Raw genomic sequence first — 19,641 nt, forward strand, 5'->3', positions numbered from 1 at the left:
GTGGACATTTTATCTATAAGATGAAATTTAAAATATAATTTATGTGTATATGAATAATTTCCATGAAGGGATGGATCGGTTCGAGTATCGATTTTTGTGTTTCGTTTCATATATCGACCTTTTGAATAATCTTCCTAAAAAAATCGACGTTTTGATACGAAACTGCAAATTAATCTGCGAAATTTCTTCTTGCGGCGCGCGATCTTCATCTGTTTACGATCTCCGCGTAGACGTCGTGCGGGATTCCCCCTTCTTTTTTTGTATTTCTTTCCCTTTTCCCGCCAAAAACGCCACCCTACGTACTTTTTATTCAACCGTCCCCAGAAGCAAGCGGAACAAAAGACTGATTCGTAAAAAAGGAAACGTAAATAAAAAATAATAAAAAATATTTGCGAGCGAAATTATGGGGGGATCGGGGAAGGATGGGAAAGGGAATGGGTTAGTTGACGGGAATTGTTGATTTCCCTCGCGTTACCACGGAGATCGACTTTTCGTCGTTCATCTGTTTCCGTCGCGCTCGTTCCGTTTGGTGTGTTCTGATTTTCAGGAATAAATGTTTTTTTCCTCGTTATTTATTTATTTATTTGTTTATTTTGTTCGTTTGTTTCCGCTACGCCATATTTCTCTCCTCTTTTTCCCGAGGAATAAACAAATGAAGTCGCGCTGTGCGAGAGACACGTTTTGGCGGGAAACGGCGGGATTAAGTTGTCATTTTCCGAAATGAAAGAAACGGGAAAATATACACGAAAAGGAACGCGATTTTCATTTATTTTTTTTCTATCTCTCTCTGTACTGTACGCCTTAAAAAAATGATAATTCGTATGAAATCAATCCCATAATCCACCTGGAGGATAGATTATAGCAATATGGACCCGATTTATATTCTTATTTTTTCAGAATATCTAACGATGAGAGCATCTCTGAAGTCTGAGACAGATTTCTTATTATATTCAAGTTTTTTTGACACTACCAGAGTCGATTAGTGGAAAATCGATAAGACCAAAATCGATAAATCGGAAATCGATAAATCGAAAAAGCCGAAGTCGATATTTTGAATTATCACCGGTTAATACTCTTATGTTATCCTACTCAGACTATTACGTATCATATTACTATTATAATATATTGATTGAAAAAATAATCATATTTATATCGATATATCAATGAAATCGATAACATTTTAAATGGATACTCAAACTATTCCGATATTTCTCGATGTATTTCGAATGATAAAGAAAATTCGTAATATCGATATTGTTTTCAAACAATAGATGGCTATGACAATATATCTCATTGTATTTCGAACGATATATCGATGTATAGATCGAAAAATATCGATATTGTGGACAAATTGTCGATGTATTTTGTTTATTATTCGAATAAAATTCGTTTAACTGTTTGAATCGATATTTTCCACATTCCCTGGTACATTTGATAGGTAATGTTTTGATCGATATGCTGATAATATCGATTTATATTGATGTTAATTGTACCACCTGCCTTTTTAGTAATAGTCCAATGTTGAATTAAGTTCGATATGCTTAGCACATATCGATTTATACGAGGGTCATCCGGAAAGTAGTACCCGATCGTGCCGCATGAAGTGCTGACGACGCGAGTAGCCGCTGGACGAGGTCGGATAGCTTCAGTGGCTTGTCTGCCTTCTCTGAGCCAAGTTGCCTGACGCTAGCATTGCCTGTGTTGTTTCTGTGATTGTTTACAATGTTTAAAAAAATTGAGAACGCCGCCAGTTGTGAAGTGAGGGCAGTGATTAAATTCCTCAATGCAAGAAACGTTCGCCCATGTGATATTCATCGCCAATTAAAGGAGGTGTATGGAGACAATGTAATGGACGAGTCGTCTGTTCGGCGGTGGTGTCGCAACTTCAACATGGGGAGGGGGAACACACACGACGATGAGCGTTCGGAGAGACCGTCTGTCATTACAGACCAACTGGTGAGCTCAGTTGACGAATTCGTGAGGAACGATCGGCGCGTCACAATTGATGACATCTGTGAGCATTTTCCCAATGTTTCTCGAACAATTGTTCATGAAATTGTTAAACACCATCTGCATTATGCAAAAATTTGTGCAAGATGGGTCCCTCGCGTATCTCAATGAGCTGGCGGCGAAGGACTATGCAGCAGGAATACAGAAACTTGTCACACGTTATGACAAATGCCTTAATTTGCTTGGAGATTATGTTGAGAAGTAGTTTAAAGTATCCTCTTTCAAATAAAATTTTTTATGTTTGTTAATATTTACTTTTGTGTCTTTATTTCACGAACGGGTACTACTTTCCGGATGACCCTCGTACGATACCAAAACTCAGACATTCTTATCAGCCCTTCTTCTAATAGTTGTCTTAATGATATTAAGTATGTGTAAATATGACGTAAATATACATGTCTTTTAAAAAGAAAGATAATTACGTCAGTCATTTGTCTGAAATTAACTTTTATCGTCACGAATGCGATGCGCTCTTCATTTTTCCGTTCACTCGCGAAATTGTAATTAATTTAATTTTTTTTACCCTCGGCCGTTCTTTTTTCGGTCGACGCGGTCATCATCAGTGCGTGTTTTGTCACCTTTTCTGACGTCACCGCCTCGTCACGTCACCACGGTCCAAGTGTGACGTAGCGCGCGAGCCGCAAACAAAAGAAGGAGCGAGGGGCGAAATAATAATTTCGAAAAAAAATAAGAGAAAAAGAAAGAAACGAAAAGCGTGGGGGGGAGACATTTGAATCGACACGGGCGTGCCCTCACGCATTTCCGCTCTTCATCTGTTGGTGATAAACTCCCTCCCGGTTACCATGGCAACCCCCTTACTTCCCCCTACTCCCCCTACTCGAAGAGACAGAGGAGCGTATGATTTGTCTCGGCCTGAAGGAAATGAAAAAAATACGCGGGAAAAAAATCACAATAATAATACAACAAAATGTTAAGTCGAAATAACAGAAATAAAGGGTAGGCATTGTTCCCTTTGTCGGTTCCCAAGGCGACAGCGGGGGATACGACGATAGAGAGACAGGGCGCGCGAATACCTGCGAACTCTCGTGCGCCGTCTGGGGGGAATGAAAAAAAAATATTACATGTGGCAAGCGATAATAATAATAAAAAAAATAACGCGAAAAAAAAACAAAAGAGGACGACAGTGCGATGATATTGATTACGCATTCTCGACCCGAACGCCATACTCTGTTCATTTGTTTTCCTTCGTAATTTTTCCTTAGCCTTACATGTCCCCGCGATGCCTCCGTCCGTTAAAAGACACCGAGATTTAATATATATATATATATGTATTATGTATATATATGTATATATATATATCGTAAAAAAGTTAAACACCAAATAGTTATTTTTTTACGTGTTTCCCTACTCTTGAAGTTCGGATCCAATTTTTTCGCCTCTTTTTAAACTCTCGTATCTCGCTTGTCTCTTGTTTCTTCCTCCCCCCCCTCCACCAATCCGGATTCCCAAATCTGTCGCCCGGAGGCATTTTAATTTTCCGCAACAGATGTATGCGGCTTCATACGACACAAGCCCTCTCTCTCTCTCTCTCTGTTGCTGTGTGGGTATCCCTATATATATATATATATATATATATATATATATATATATATATATATATATATATATATATATATACACATACATATATACGTATACAATCTATTAAAGATACCTTGAACTAATACTCCAATCCATAAATACGAGAAGACAGGCGTAAAACATCGCTGAAAAGTCTAATGCTAAGTAATCAATAATATATCGGCAGAAATATGACCATGACTATCTGTAAAATCAATTGACCTAAGGGTCCCGGATTCGATTCCCGGGCTAGGCACTCTGGGCACCAGAAGCTCCAGCCAAGCTATGTGATTTTTTGGGTACCAGGTCTTCCTGGGAAACCATAACCGGCACAGGAAAAGGAACTGGCCCCCCTACCCTGATGTGTGATTTTTCATACGCCGTATAGGGCTTAGTACTGGGTGAACTCTACCATCACCTACCAAACCGACCTTTGGGTTGACTACTGTGTTTATGGTTTATATATATAGTAAACGATATATATAACATACAGGGTCTCACCCAAAAGTGGTAGGACTGATTTTTTTACAAGAACTTTATGTACGATATACTTACATCGACTTAATAATCTTCAAAGTATGCTCCTTGAGCTGCTACACACTTAGTATATAAAGTTGCTCCCATTCCCCGTACGCCCCCTGGAAATTTTCTTAATGGGATGCCGTTGATGACCCTCGTCGAAGCCTCTTGAACGGCCTTTATCGAGTCAAAACGTCGTCCCTTGAGCTGTCTTTTCATCAGGGAAAGAAGAAGAAGTCCGGTGGGGCCAGTTCGGGAGAATAGGGCGTGTGCGACAACGTGGCAACGCCGTATTTGGCCAGGAGCTGTCTGACGACGAGCGCGCCATGGCAGAATTTTCGGCACCATCTTGGCGCACACCTTGCGCATGGCCAAATCCTGTGAAATAATGCGTTGGACGTTGGATGCAGACAGACCCAACTGGTCTGCAATTTCTTCTGGACTGGTTAAGCGTCGGTCTGTGTTCAGCAGTGTCCTCACTCTGTCCACTTTCGTGTCGGTTCTTGCCGTCCGGAGCGATGGTCGTCTTCAACGAGCTCCTTACCCTCTTCAAACAACTTGTGCCACTCAAATACTGTGGAACGGCTTAATGCAGTGTCCCCATAAGCCTGCTTGATCGTATCGAGGGTCTCAGTTGCCCTCTTCTTATATATCGACCCTGTATGATATGTTTATGGTTATATATATAGTATATATATGTATGTATGTATGTATATGTATATGTATATATATATATATATATATATATATATATATATATATATATATATATATATATATATATATATATAGGCCGTCTTCTTTTTGGGTGCGACCCTGTATGATATGTTTATGATTATATATATAGTATATATATGTATGTATGTATGTATATGTATATGTATATATATATATATATATATATATATATATATATATATATATATATATATATATAGTGAACGATAATGCTCAAACGAGGAAGTTATCGCAGAGACAGAGGCGTCTTTTGGAGAGAATTCGACAAATCCTATTTTTTGGAGGCCGGAATTTCGGGAGAAGTGTATCTTTCTAAAATGGGACACTATGTTACAAAATAAACAAATTGTGATGATAAAAAAAAAATGATTTCCTCATTCCTAAAATGGGTACTTATTGAACAGGACTCGTAAACCCCGCGGCTTGTCTGCGGGATTTTACAGACTGAGGATCGATTCTAGACTGAACCCCTGGTCACTGTATTCACAATTCCACTGTCAATGCAGCAATGTATTAAATGCAATGATGAATTGTGAATTAACTCCTTGGATAAATTGTTTTTAGAGAGACCACGACCGTGGTATGAAGGATGTTATGTTATGTTTGGAGATGAATGTTCAAAAGTGACGGTTGTTTTATTATCTGCTTCTGCATTGTGTAATGGATGTCTCTCTCTCTGTGGGAGGGGGTAGAGAGGAGGAGGTTGACTTGACGAGGAGGGACAACAATGCCCATCAACAACAACGCAACGCAACCAACAGTGTGAGATGAAGACGTCCAATACATACAAGACAGACACTTACTCAATTCCCATTCCCATTGATTGACCCCCCACCAGACATCAGTGTGACAGCAGATGTTATTAGCAGAAGAAGAGGAAGAGTGCTGCATTGATCAGAAAACCACAGTGAATTGCATTCTTCTTAAAATACAGAAGATTAAATAAAAAGCCAACGAGAGAAAGGTGTGTATTGTATATATATATATATATATATATATATATATATATATATATATATATATATATATATATATACATACTCATATATACAGAAACAGATATAAGGAAAAGGGATAGGAACACGTATAAAGGACGAACACAATAGAGGTGGGGAAGGCGGAATCGAACGGATCACAAGAGTAAAAATATCTCCTCAACCGGGACTCGAACACCGGAATATATATATATATATATTGCCATAAGATGGTGTCCCCAAAGGTGCTGTCGGAAGGAAGACTGCTACTTCTTGTGTCTTCTGTAGTCTCTAGTCCGTCTTTGACCTCTTGGACTGTTGCAAAGTAACCCGAATTGCATTCAAAATAAGGAACATGGGAAGAACTGAAATTAGAACAAAAACATGAGGTATTTGCCTGTTTCGTGCATTTCGAAAAAGCGTTTGATAGAGTGAATTGGGAAAAACTAATGAGTATATTTCAGAAAATAGGAATAGATTGGAATAGGGACAGGAGGCTAATCTTCGCAAGCTGTACATGTCTCAGACTGCTCAGGTGCGAGTGGGGAACGGGGAGTCCGGATGGGCAGTGTTACGAAGAGGTTTAAGGAATGGGGTGTATCCCATTATCACCTGTGCTGTTCATGAGTATTTTGCAGAAAAAAGGAATGGATTGGAATAGGGAAAGGAGGCTAATCCACAACCTGTACATGTCTCAGACTGCTCAGGTGCGAGTGGGGAACGGGGAGTCCAGTTGGGCAGTGTTAGGAAGAGGTGTAAGGCAGAGTTGCCCATTATCACCGTTACTGTTCAACCTGTATGCAGAGGAAATGATCAAAGAGGCATGGGAAGTGGAGGTAGGAATGAAGGTGGGCGGGGAATTCATTTTAAATCAGTTAGGTTTGCTGATGACCAAGCTTTAGTTTTTCAGTCAGCCAATAGAGGGGTTGCAAGCATTGCTGAGTCAATTGGAAATTCAGTGCGACAGGTATGGGACGTGAATCAATATTAATAAAACAAAGGTTATGCGATTTTCTAGAAAGAAAAAGGCTAAGCTAAACATTAGAATAGGAGGGCTAAAACTAGAGCAGGTAGAACAGTTAACGTATCTCTGGAAGTGTTTTGGACCAACACGGTTACAAAGTAGTAAGGACTTAAGGAGAAGAATTCCGCAATTAGGCATAGAGTCTTTCACAAGGAGGAGGGAGTTGATGGCGGGGACGTTGGGTAAGGATATTAAGAAAAGATAGGGGATGAAGGGAGGAAGGAAGTACTCAGAGATGAAGAGGGAGCTGATCTAGAGTAGAATGCTGGTTTTTGTGTTTTTTTAGGAGTCACAAAATATTTATTTGGTCGTAATGTCCATCCAAAAACCTTCCTTGACCGGTATATATATATATATATATATATATATATATATATATATATATATATATATATATATATATATATATAGATATAAAATATTAACTGTGATCTGAGGAGATTTTATTCCTTATTAATTCCCTTCCTCCTTTATAGTGTCGCAACAACGCCTTTGTGCGAAATTTTTTGAAATATTAATTCTTATACCTCATCTCTTTCCGTCTCCAAATTTCAGAGATGTTGGGGAAAAAAATTGAGAAGCGAAAAGCGAAGAGAAGGGAGACACGAGGGAGAGGGAAAAAAAAGAATTACGTGAATGATTCGGTCGCAGCGGAACAGTCAGTTCTTTTGTTTTTTTTGTATATGTATATACATATATATATATATTTTAATTTTCGCTTTTTTACTTAAATGTTTCATTTTTTCAACGTTTCGCCGACGCGTTGGCTGTCCTCACTGCGTCTTTTTTTTAAGAGACACGCGCGAGCGCTCGTCTTTTGATCGTCGCCACACCGCCACACTCTTTTGTTTCTTCGCATTTTTTTTTTCGCTGCGCTTTTTTTCCTTCATTTTTTTCATCCGTCTTCTGTTCTCTTTTTCGCGCGTGTTCCGACGACCATCTTATTACCAACCGCAAATTCCGACTTTCTTATGTATCTATTTCTTTTCCTTGTTATCTTTCGCCAAAGTGGTTTCTTAAAGACGTTTAAACGTCTTATGTATCTTATAAGAAGTAAATTTATTCTGCGATACACATATGGCGGTGTCGATTGAACTTTAATTCAGAGATTTCTTAGCTTAAAACATGTCCTACTATGAATCCATTCATCTAATTACAGTAAAACCCTAAACACAGTCCCGTATTCTACGCCATTAAGCTCATTTCTCCTTGGCAACGAGTTGATTAGTGAACAGTTACCATGGAGATTTAATCTATTTACTAATAAACCACGAAATTGTTAATGTATCGCGTTAAATCTACGAAAATACGTATATACAATTGTTAAGCTTTGAACCAAACATGCGGTAAACCTACATATATAAGTTTCAATCTAAAAACATAACAATATCAATAAAAAATAGTACTTTTATCCCTTTACGACTCAAGTTGCTAAGGTAAACAAACACATTACCCCATTGAAAGTCTTATATCGTAGATGTTTTGATGTATATCGGTACAAATTCACCCTCTACACGTAGGAAAAATAGCTGAATACATGTAGTTCATGTATATTGCTAATACATTACATGCATACATGTCTTTGAACGACTAATTTAATATATGTATTTATTTTTACGTCATCGTGTACGCCATATTGATATCTAACGCATCATTGTTTACTTTAGTTGTTAAGCGACGACTGCAATTTGTTGTTTTATCGCGAGACTTCAATTTTAACAATTTTTTTGATAAATTAAAACGATTGATAATCATAGTTAGTCATTTAATTATGATGATTAATCATTTTGAATATCATATGAAATCTAGAATGTTTATTGATCGCCATGGCAACCGTGTATCTATTTATTTATCGCTACCTATTCACTCAGTAGGGAACTCTAATTCATATTGTAATCAATTAATTAATCAATTAATTTAATTCTAGTCATTTGTGTTATGGAAATGGATAAACATTCTGCAATATGGCGGCCGCGCGTGTTAGAATTCTGGTTATGACGTCACACGATTGCCATGGCAACGGAGATTCGGTTCAATCTGTCAACAAACATTGTCGATATTATAATAATTCGATATAATTCAATTTAGTTACGGATCAATGAATGTGAAACAGTTTTCTTTTGAGTCATCTAAACTTGTAAATCAAACTAAGATGGCGGAGTTGCGTCTCTTTTTGTGGAACGGTGTTGATAAATGAAATTCTCCTCGAAAGAAGTTATCACTTGAGGCACATGGAAGATGATAATAATAATTATAATACTAATAAATGGAAATAATAATTAAAATAAGAAAATTATGGCGGCTGTAGTCGGAGAAACACGAGTCTGCCTTATGTTTCGAATTTTGAGGACGTCGCATTCTGAGAAAAAATATAAAAAAAAAATAAAAGAACACAGAAACACACAAACACACACAATCGCACAATCACACAGATATCCGAGCCGTAAACAATTGTGGTCGTCATGGCGACGGGAGAAACTCATTTCGGTTGCCACGGAAACGCGTGCAACAAAGGACATTTCATTTTTTTCCTCGCTTGAAGAAAAGGAGGCTGCGGTGGCGCCCTCGGTGATTTCGGTGGCCGGACGGGGAAGGTGGGAGGAAGGGGGGGGGAACAAATGAAGATGGCACGTCGCAACGTCGCGCAAAAAAATAAAAGAAGTGCTAAAATATAAATTTTGCGCAAGTCGAAATGAAAAAATAATATATATTTTATATTTCCTCTCGTTGGATGAGAATATTTATGCTAATAACTTCTTATGTTTTCCTTATTATTATTATCATTATTATTTTTGACATTTTGTCTGTTACAGTCCGCCTTTGCTTATCTTGGAAATAATCGTGTTATCTTTGAGAGGATACGAGTTTTTTTAAAGATGAGAATCTTTTGTTTAATTCATAGAAAACAAAATTGCTAATGGTCTTAAGGTACGAGCAAACACGTCAAGATGGCGTCTCTCTTATACTTGTAGAAGATATTTAATTTTGAAAGAAAACCTTTGATTTCTTAAGATTTGAGATTCAATTTACATAATATGTCGAAGTTAATTCAGGTCAAATATTACGATAACTTATAATTTCATGTGAAATTACACTCATCCAATATCCTTCCAAAAATAGAAGATTGAAATCTATCATATATACACAAATACCGAACCAACATTCATCCAACAACCATCCAACTTCCTTCCAACATTCATCCAACAAATATCCAACATCCCTTTCAACATTCATCCAACACCCATCCACCTTCCTTCCAACATTCATCCAACACCCATCCAACTTCCTTGCAACATTCATCCAACAACCATCCAAGTTCATACCAACATTCATCCCAAAAATATCCGACATCCTTCCAACATTCATGCCAAAAATATCCAACATCCTTCCTATATTCATGCAACAAATATCCAACATCCTTCCAATATTCATGCAACAAATATCCAACTTCCTACCAACATTCATCCAACAAATATCCAACTTCCTATCAACATTCATCCAACAAACATCCAACTTCCTTCCAACATTCATCCAACACCCATCCAACTTCCTTCCAAAACTCATCCAACATATATCCAACTATTCCAAGATCCCTGTACCACACTCTTCCTAAGGCATTTCAAAATCCTCCCAAAATCCAGCCGAAACTATTCCAACATCCTTTGACCTCCTTTCCTGCCCCCTTTCAACTCAAATCCAATACCCTTCCAAAACTCTTTTCCAAAATCTTTCCCATACCCTCCCAATATCCTTTCCAACACCCTTTCCAATACCCTTCCAAGTCCATTCAGCACCGTTCCACCATCCTTTCCAATACCATTCTTACTTACAGTGTATGAACTGATGAGGGCTTGAGTGACCATAAAGCAATTGATGTCCATTTGGACATAGCAATAAAAAAGATTGTTAAACCAAAAAGAAAAATTTATAATTACCATAAAGCAGACTTTGAATCTTTTTCCAATCAATTAAACTCTTCACTACCCGAGTTCAAAACCCGCTTAAGTCATGTCAACGTGGAAGAAACTTGGACAGAATTTGTCCATATCATGCAAAAAGGAATCGTAGATTTCATACCTATAAAATACGTTAAAGCAAATCGCGACCCCAGGTGGTACAATAAAGACGTTAGAAAAGCCCTTCGAAAGCAGAGAATGCTACACTCTAGGGTAAAGAGGGCAGGCGTGAACACATCATCCCCTGAGAATAAAAAATTATGGGACACATATAGATCCTCTAAAATTGAAACCAAAAAACAATTACGTAGCGCCTTACTGGAATTTAAACGCAAAGTACTTTGCGAGCACTTGGACACTGACCCCAAAGCTTTCTGGTCATATGTTAGGGAAGTAAATGGGAGTAAACAAACCGTGGCTTGCTTAAGGGATTGTAGCAATGTTAATGGACAGCGAGGTTAAAGCTAACATCTTAAATTCATTCTTCCAAAGCGTTTTCTCGAATGATGTTGCCACCGCATATCTCCAAGAAACAATACATACTCCACCCATGGAAAAAATAACAGTGGACCAACAAGGAATTCTAAAATTGCTTAATGAGATTAAACCCAACAAATCCCCGGGTCCCGAAAATATACCAGCTAGGGTGATAAAACATTTAGCTACAAACATTGCCCCGTACCTTGAATTTATATTTAAAAAATCCCTCACAGAGTGCAAAGTACCTAAGATTTGGAAAACCGCGCAAATAACGCCTATTTTTAAAAGTGGTGACAGGGAGGATCCCAGTAATTACAGACCTATATCTCTCACTTCTATCTGTTGCAAAATCTTAGAGCACATAATTGTCAGTTCAATAATGAGACACCTTGACAATATTAACTTTTTAAGTGACAATCAACACGGATTCAGGAAAACCCGCTCCTGCGAAACGCAATTAGGATTATTTACACATGATTTACTTGTATCTGGTGAGAGAGGTAGGCAAGTGGATGCCATCTTCTTAGATTTTCAAAAGGCATTTGATAAGGTCCCACATGGTAAACTCATTCATAAATTAAAGGTCGCGGGTATAAACAAGGGCGCCATAAGTTGGGTTAAAGATTTTCTTTCGGAGCGGGAACAGAGGGTAGTCCTTGATGGCGCTAGTTCCGACAGCGTTCGAGTCACGTCGGGGGTACCTCAGGGAAGTGTGATCGGGCCGTTACTTTTCTTGATTTTTGTTAACGATTTGAACCGCGACGTGAAAAGTAAAATTAGGATGTTCGCGGATGACACGGTGATCTATCGGGAGATATCTGGGGATGAGGATCGTTTTATTCTAGCGCAGGATTTAGATTGCATTACTAAATGGTGTTCTAACTGGGGATTGACTCTAAATTATAATAAATGTTCAGTGGTAAATTTCTTTAAAAGATCAACGGGATTTGCTTACAAATTAGCTGGAGGTGACCTGGCAGTAGTTGATACGGTGAAATACCTAGGTGTCACATTCACTAAAGACTTAACTTGGGGGACTCACATACGTAAAGTCTGCGGTCAAGCATATACAAAATTGGGATTCATTAGACGCATTGTCGGCAAAAGTGACTCAAAGGTCAAGGAACGTTGTTACCACGCTCTTGTAAGGCCTCATTTAGAATACGCATGCAGCGTGTGGGATCCGAGTGAAAAAGGTCTCATTCGGGAAATTGAGAAGGTTCAACGCCGGGCAGCCCGTTTTGTAAAAAATTCCTACGATAAAACGCAAAGCGTTACCGAAATGCTCATGGATTTGGGGTGGGAATCACTAGAAGAGAGACGATTCAATGCAAGACTGAAATTATTAAATAAATTCAGATCCGCATGTTTCAGCACCGAGGTCTCGCAGATTATTCGTACTCCTACACACATTAGGCGCTTGGATCATGCATATAAAATTCGGGAATAGATGCCAGAACTAGCCGACTCAAGGACTCCTTCTTCCCACGGACAATACGGGATAGCAACTGTAGGATTATAGATAGTAAAAATTCCACTTGCCACCCTCAGCGTCTAAAAAATAATTAGTTGTATTTAAATGCATGCTCCTCCACTAACCTTATGTGTTTTGTTGTAATAACCCATTCTTTCCGAATGACCTCATTCATGTTCTGTTCATCTGTTTTTAAGTTTCCCTTTCAATCCCTCGTCCCTCTCCGCGGGGGGGAATTACTGCTACCTGCAACGTTGGGTCGAATTCCCTTCCTTTTACTGTCTCTTTGGGGGGTAGAGTGTTTTGTGGTGCATTTTCATGTGGTAGTGATGTTTCACATTCTTGCTTGTTGTGTCCTGGCTTCCGTGATGTAGGATGGCTTTCGTGCTGTATCCTGGGGTGCAGTTTTTTGTTGTTTGGCGGTGTATGTGTTTGCATGAGTATTGGATGGAGGGAGTTTTGCATGAGTGTGTGCGCTGCTGGGGTGTAATTTTCCGTGTTGTTTTTTGCATGTGGTATTTTTCGTTTTTACGGTTGGTGACCTAACACCCCCCGCCACACGCCCTTGCGGCGGCTTGCGGGGTATTATGTAGATGTAGATGTAGATGTAGATGTACTTCCTTTCAACTCGATTCCAGCAAACTACCAAAACTCAACCCAACATCCATCCAACACAACTTCAACACCTATCCAAAACTCTTCCAACACCCACCCCAAACTCTTCCAACACCCTTCCAATGCCATTCCAACAACATTCCAAAACCATTCCCAACACCCACCCCACACCCTCCCAACATCCACCCAACACCATTCCAACACTCTTCCAACAACCGCCCAACACTTCCAACACGAGACCAACATCCACACAACACCCTTCCAACAAACTTCCAACCCCACAGCCAAACAAAGTAAGACGAAATTGCAATGAGGAAGTACCGATGTCCAATTGGATGAGAGAGAGATAGGGATGTTGTTGGAAGGAAATCCAATTGAGGCGAAATGAAGTAGACCGATCACCTACCTGCTTTCGCGTAGACGTGGGTAGTTCTGTAGAAAGTAGGAGTGATAGCACTAAACGGACGAAATGATTTTTTAAAAATTGCAGAATTGGTTTTAAAAAATCGCGGCGATCAAATGAAATCAATCCAATCCAGAAAACTCTTTAGAAATTTTCCAATCAATTCCGAAATCAATTTCACGACGAAAAAAAAAACACATTTCGTCTTTCGTGCGTTTAAAAAAAAAGAAACACATATTTCCAATTGTGCCTTTGGAATGTGACGATATTATCATTTTATATATATATATATATATATATATATATATATATATATATATATATATATAAATATTTTTTCCGTTAAAAATAAAACAATCTCACAGGTGTGTGTGCGTGCGTGTTTGTGAGTTTCCCTTTGGTCTTTGATTCGGATAAGATTTCTCGAGGGAGGGAAGAGACGGAGAGATATATAAGGTATAAGGAGACGAAATAATGAGAAGATGAAACGGGATGACAGTCAAGTTAACTCCCCTCGGAATGCCTGCTATCGACAATCCCCTCCCCTCCCCCACCCTGACTACGCAATTTCCATGGTAACGATTGTTTCACATTTTGGATCTCTTAAGACGCGTTTTTTCCCTTTTTTTTCAAACCAAACAGTTCCCTTCAAGATCCGAATTGCGATTGAATTAAGATTTCGCCTGTTTCATCGCATTTGAGTCTTCAAAAAGAGAAGGAAGGTCAAAGGAATGTCGTTGTCGTTTTCAGGGGGTGGAGGGTAAATATTGCCATTTAAAAAAAAAATTAATTCTCGCTTTAGGGGTTGATTGTGTGACTTTCTGAGGAGGGGCTGGGAAGGAAGGTTGGATTTGTGCGGAGGGTGTGGGATTCCCTCGCAGACTGAACTGAACACCAATCCAACAACCTTCAAACATCCATCCAACTTCCTTCCAACATCCATCCAACTTTCCTCCAACATCCATCCAACTTCCTTCCAACATTTCATCCAACATTCAAGCACCATTCTTCCAAAGCCGTTTCAAAATCCTTCCAGCATTCTTTCAAAATAATTTTAAATACATTTCAATACTCCATTACAATACCCTGCCAATATTCATCCACTATACTTTCCAATACCCTTCCGGAAAACCCTTTCCAACATCCCTTCCAATACCATTCCAAGTCCATTCAATATCGTTCCACCTCCCTTTGCAACACCATTTCTGAATCCTTTCAACTATATACCAACACCCTACCAAAACTCTTCCAATATCCACCCAACACCCATCCAATATCCGCCCAACACCCTTCCAACACCAGTCCTACACCAGTCCAACATTCTTCCAACATCCACCCAACACCCTTCCAACACCCTTCCAACACCAGTCCTACAACCGTCCAACATCCATCCAACTTCCTTCCAACATTCATCCAACTACCTTCCAACACCATTCCCAACACCCACCCAAAACCATTCCAACACTCTTCCAACACTTCCAAGGCAAGACCAACACCCTACCAACATTCTTCCAACATCCAACCAACACTATTCCGAAACCCATCCAAAATCCGCCGAAAACCGTTCCAACACCAGTCCAACACCCGTGCAACATTCTTCCAACATCCACCCAAGACCATTACAACAGTCTTCTGACAACCGTCCAATGCTTCCAACTCAAGACCAACACTCTTCCAACATTCTTCCAACATCCTTCCAACACCATTCCAACATCCATCGAAATTCGGAACTTGAAAATACAGTCGATGTTGTGTTTAATATCGATTCGATGGGTTTTTTTGCTCTCGATATTGAAGTATATATTTGGATCTTTGGCGTTTACGCAATAGTATCGTAAAAATATGACCATTAAAGGTTTTTTCAAATGCGTTTTCGCAAAAATATCGTAAAATATGTGAAAATATTTGTTTTTTTTACCACGGATTCACGCAAAAGTATCGTAATATTATGGCAATTGTTGTTTTTTAAAGGTGTTCACGCAATAATATCTTATTTGTTTATGTCATTAAAAAACTTCGAGCCAGCTGAATTCAATACATCCCGTCACGCTTAGTTTTTCTCCTCGCCAATAGATGTCGCGTGTACCTACGTGTGTTTATTTCCGCGGAAGTGACGTCTCGCGTCACGCTCCGTTGCTATGGACACGAGTTGTGTGATGTGACTCCGCCGAAAAACAACAAAAACCGTGCAAATTCCGCCCGACCTTTTTTATAGTCCCTTTTTTATCCATTTTTTTTTTCGGTGTGAATTTATTATTCCCGTATCCATGGGACTCAATTGTCGGTTATAGTCCGTCACTTCGATCACGTCTCACAGTTGGGTGGGGGGGGGGGAAATATTATCTCTGTTTTCGTATTTCGTCTCTCTGGTGACTACCTGTTGGGGTCGTTGTCACGGTCGCGGTTGCTAGGCGACAGCCGTGCATCAGCGATGCCTCTTTATTTATTGGTGCACTGTCGATAGTGATGCTCGGAAATTCGATGTTAAAGTTCTCTCGACATTGTTGCGCTTTTTTGCACTCTGCCGTCGTTTTAAAATTCACATCCGACTGGTAATCACACCAAAATGGCGTGTTTGAGTTTGTCGTGGGATTTGGTTTGGCTTCGTAAAAATACATAGTTACGAGGGTAGTGCTAAAAAAAGCCATTCTTACCTGTAGAAACCACAAACAAAATGACCTTCAAAAGCACTCCTGGTCTGCTGGCATGTGGAAGTAACATTCCCTCACGTAAACACGCTTGCTTAGGTTTGAGGTCGTTTCATTATATCATTCGTTGTAGTATTGTGAGAGGCGGTTGAAGTATGGAGACGTGTTCTAGTGCTATGTCAATGCTTGTTGACCACAAATAGAATGACCTTCAGAAGCACTTTTGGTGGCACGTGGAAGTAACATTCCCCCTCAACACGCCTGCGCAGGTTTGAGGTCCTTACATTCATCCAGTGTCGTGTTCTTGTGTGTGTTATATGTTAAACTGTTGGCAGTGTGACCTATAAATCGATGGGTAATAAAATTTCGTGGTTTTCGAGCCTGGGAAATTCCAATAATTGTTGATTAAACACGGGCAGATGACGTCCGAGATCACTGACCCACAGACGATGTATAAACATCGCGAAAACTCGTCTTATCGAAGATTTCATCCAAAAATGACCAAAAGCGAATCACCTATCAATAGCGTATATATCGCAAACTATATTATAATATATCGAAGGAACGATCTATCGCATATAATTCATTGTTGCATTGGAAGGGGAATCGTGAATTCGTGACCCCTACGAACATGGGTCCAGTCTGGAAGCGATCAGCGGACTGTAACGGCCAACACACAGCTGCAGCGGGTCGTATAGCGTTCCCGAGATCTCTAACCATCATTTCATCCACATAACGTCGTGATAAAATCGTTCGATTCGACGGGAAAAATCGAATCATTTGATATTAACTCGAAATAATACGAAATGGCGTGGAATATATATATATATATATATATATATATATATATATATATATATATATATATATATATATATAGTAGGACTGATTTTCTCTGGCGCGAACGGAGCGGTGGAGGGGGGTCTGCCTGGCAGGGTAAGGTGGAGGCGGCTCTTAGCAACAGACCCACACCAACCTCAGTCGCCTGCGGGCTTTCGTTGAGTGAGGACACCTTTTTTAGTGAAGCAAGTTTTTTGTCCGCGTCGAAAAACAAAATGAATTTGAATTTAGAGCAACGTTATTCCGTGTTAAGTTTTGTGCGAAACTCGGGAAGACGGCAACTGAGACCCTCGATGTGATCGAACAGGGGGGACACTGCCTTAAGCCATTCCACAGTATTTGAGTGGTACAAGTTGTTTAAAGAGGGTAGGGAGCTCGTTGAAGACGACCATCGCTCCGGACGGCCGTCGACGGCAAGAACCGACACGAATGTGGACAGAGAAATGCCTATATATATATATATATATATATATGTATATATATATATATATATATATATATATATATATATATATATGTATATATATATATATATATATATATATGTATATATATATATATGTATATATATATATATATATATATGTTGGAAATATAATACTGCGACCTTTTACATGAAGAATACGGCTACAATACGAACTACAAATGCAGTTACAACTTAGCAAAATGTCTAGCGAAAAAAGTCCAAATAAGATGTATATCGAAAAGAACTTCGATAGTAGAGCATTAAATATCGCAATATATATACTGATCGGTAGCGCGGTGCTACTATGTTCTGTTTTTACGAGTTCGTATTGATCTTGGGGGATTTACGATGTGTTTTGAAAAGGATTACGTTATGATCTAGATCTATTTAAGGGACAGTATGAAATAGCGATCGAATATAGATCGTTTCATAGAAAAAAGTATTTCGATGCATCGAAAATTTATCGATATACGTGTTAGTAGATTCTGAATCGGTTTCCGTGACTGCATTCTGCCGAAATGTTGTACACGGCCGCCCCTGGGGCTGTTTCCATGGCATCCTCTCTTTTCCCCCTTCCCACAACGCCTCGGCTCATGTCTCTAGGCCCTGATTGATGGCTGACATTACGGCTGACATTTTAAAGACCTTTCCGGTTTCAACGACCGGCCAATATCACCACCCACTTCCCCTCTTTACCCCTCTCTTACCCCCTCCCCTTCTCCCCCCTCCCATGACGACGGCACGGTTGCCAACGCGACGGACGCAGAGGCTGTGTTCAAATATTTCTCATCCTCACTCGGCAACGAATTTACGATATTAATGAAGAAAAAGCATATATTTTACGTTCAGATTAAAAAACGGCTAAGCATGTACGACTATCGATACTTTTAAATATCGATGATATTTCTCGATAATTGATTTATATCGAAATTGATATGATATAATCGATAGTGTGGGTAGATCGATAGAATCGAATTTTATCTCTCAGTGAACGCTTTAATTTCTGCAATATTGCGATAATACTTAACCGAATTGGGAATATCGATATAAAATCCATAATGGTACCTCGATAGACTTTGAGATAGATGTTTGCATATTTTTCCAGTAAATCGATATTCTCGATGTAAATTTTTTTTCGACTATCGATATTTTTTTAGATTCAATTCAAATTGGGATTATCGATATATAATCCAAGATATTGCTCTGTAAGCAATAATTTTTTTAGAGTCAAATGATTTTTACATAGAAATATCCGGTGCTACTATAATCAATACATTCTCTATGTAAAAGTGTTTAATTTTCTGCATTCACAACGAAATTTCAAAACCAAAAATTTGTTTTTAAATTCTCATCAAATATATCGCACCAAATTTTCGACTATCGATATTTTTTCGACTCGATTGTAATTACGTTTATCGGTAACTATTGTGTTATTTCAGTTCCTATCGAACATACCGCACAAAATGTTCGACATTTATGTCTTAGATTTAAAATTTGCACATTGATGTAGAATCGAAAAGGAACTGACGTAAAAGATACCCAGATGGATATCAAAATATTTTTCAGGTGGTATATATCGATATTCTCATTCTTTTTTTTAATTTTTGCAGATTGCCACTGCAATGTTTCAAAAATCGGATGCGAATTGATTTTTATCGACTCGGAAAATTCTATCGATATTGATGGATGAATCGATTTTTTTCTGGTACTAATCGATTATGTAATTGTGATATTTTTTATTTCGCGACGAGTACTGAAAGTCGTATTCGAATCTTTTCTTTCGAACAATGGCTTTGTATGTTGGTATGTCTTTGAGGGATTGGAAACCGATAGTAATGAGATGATTGTTGGAATGAAGTTCGGGTTTCAAATTGTCGGATGATTGTTGGGATTGGAATTGTTTAATTGTTGTT

This window comes from Hetaerina americana, unplaced genomic scaffold, assembly GCF_022747635.1.
Source record: "Hetaerina americana unplaced genomic scaffold, ioHetAmer1.1.p SCAF_39, whole genome shotgun sequence".
Classification (NCBI taxonomy): Eukaryota; Metazoa; Arthropoda; class Insecta; order Odonata; family Calopterygidae; genus Hetaerina; species Hetaerina americana.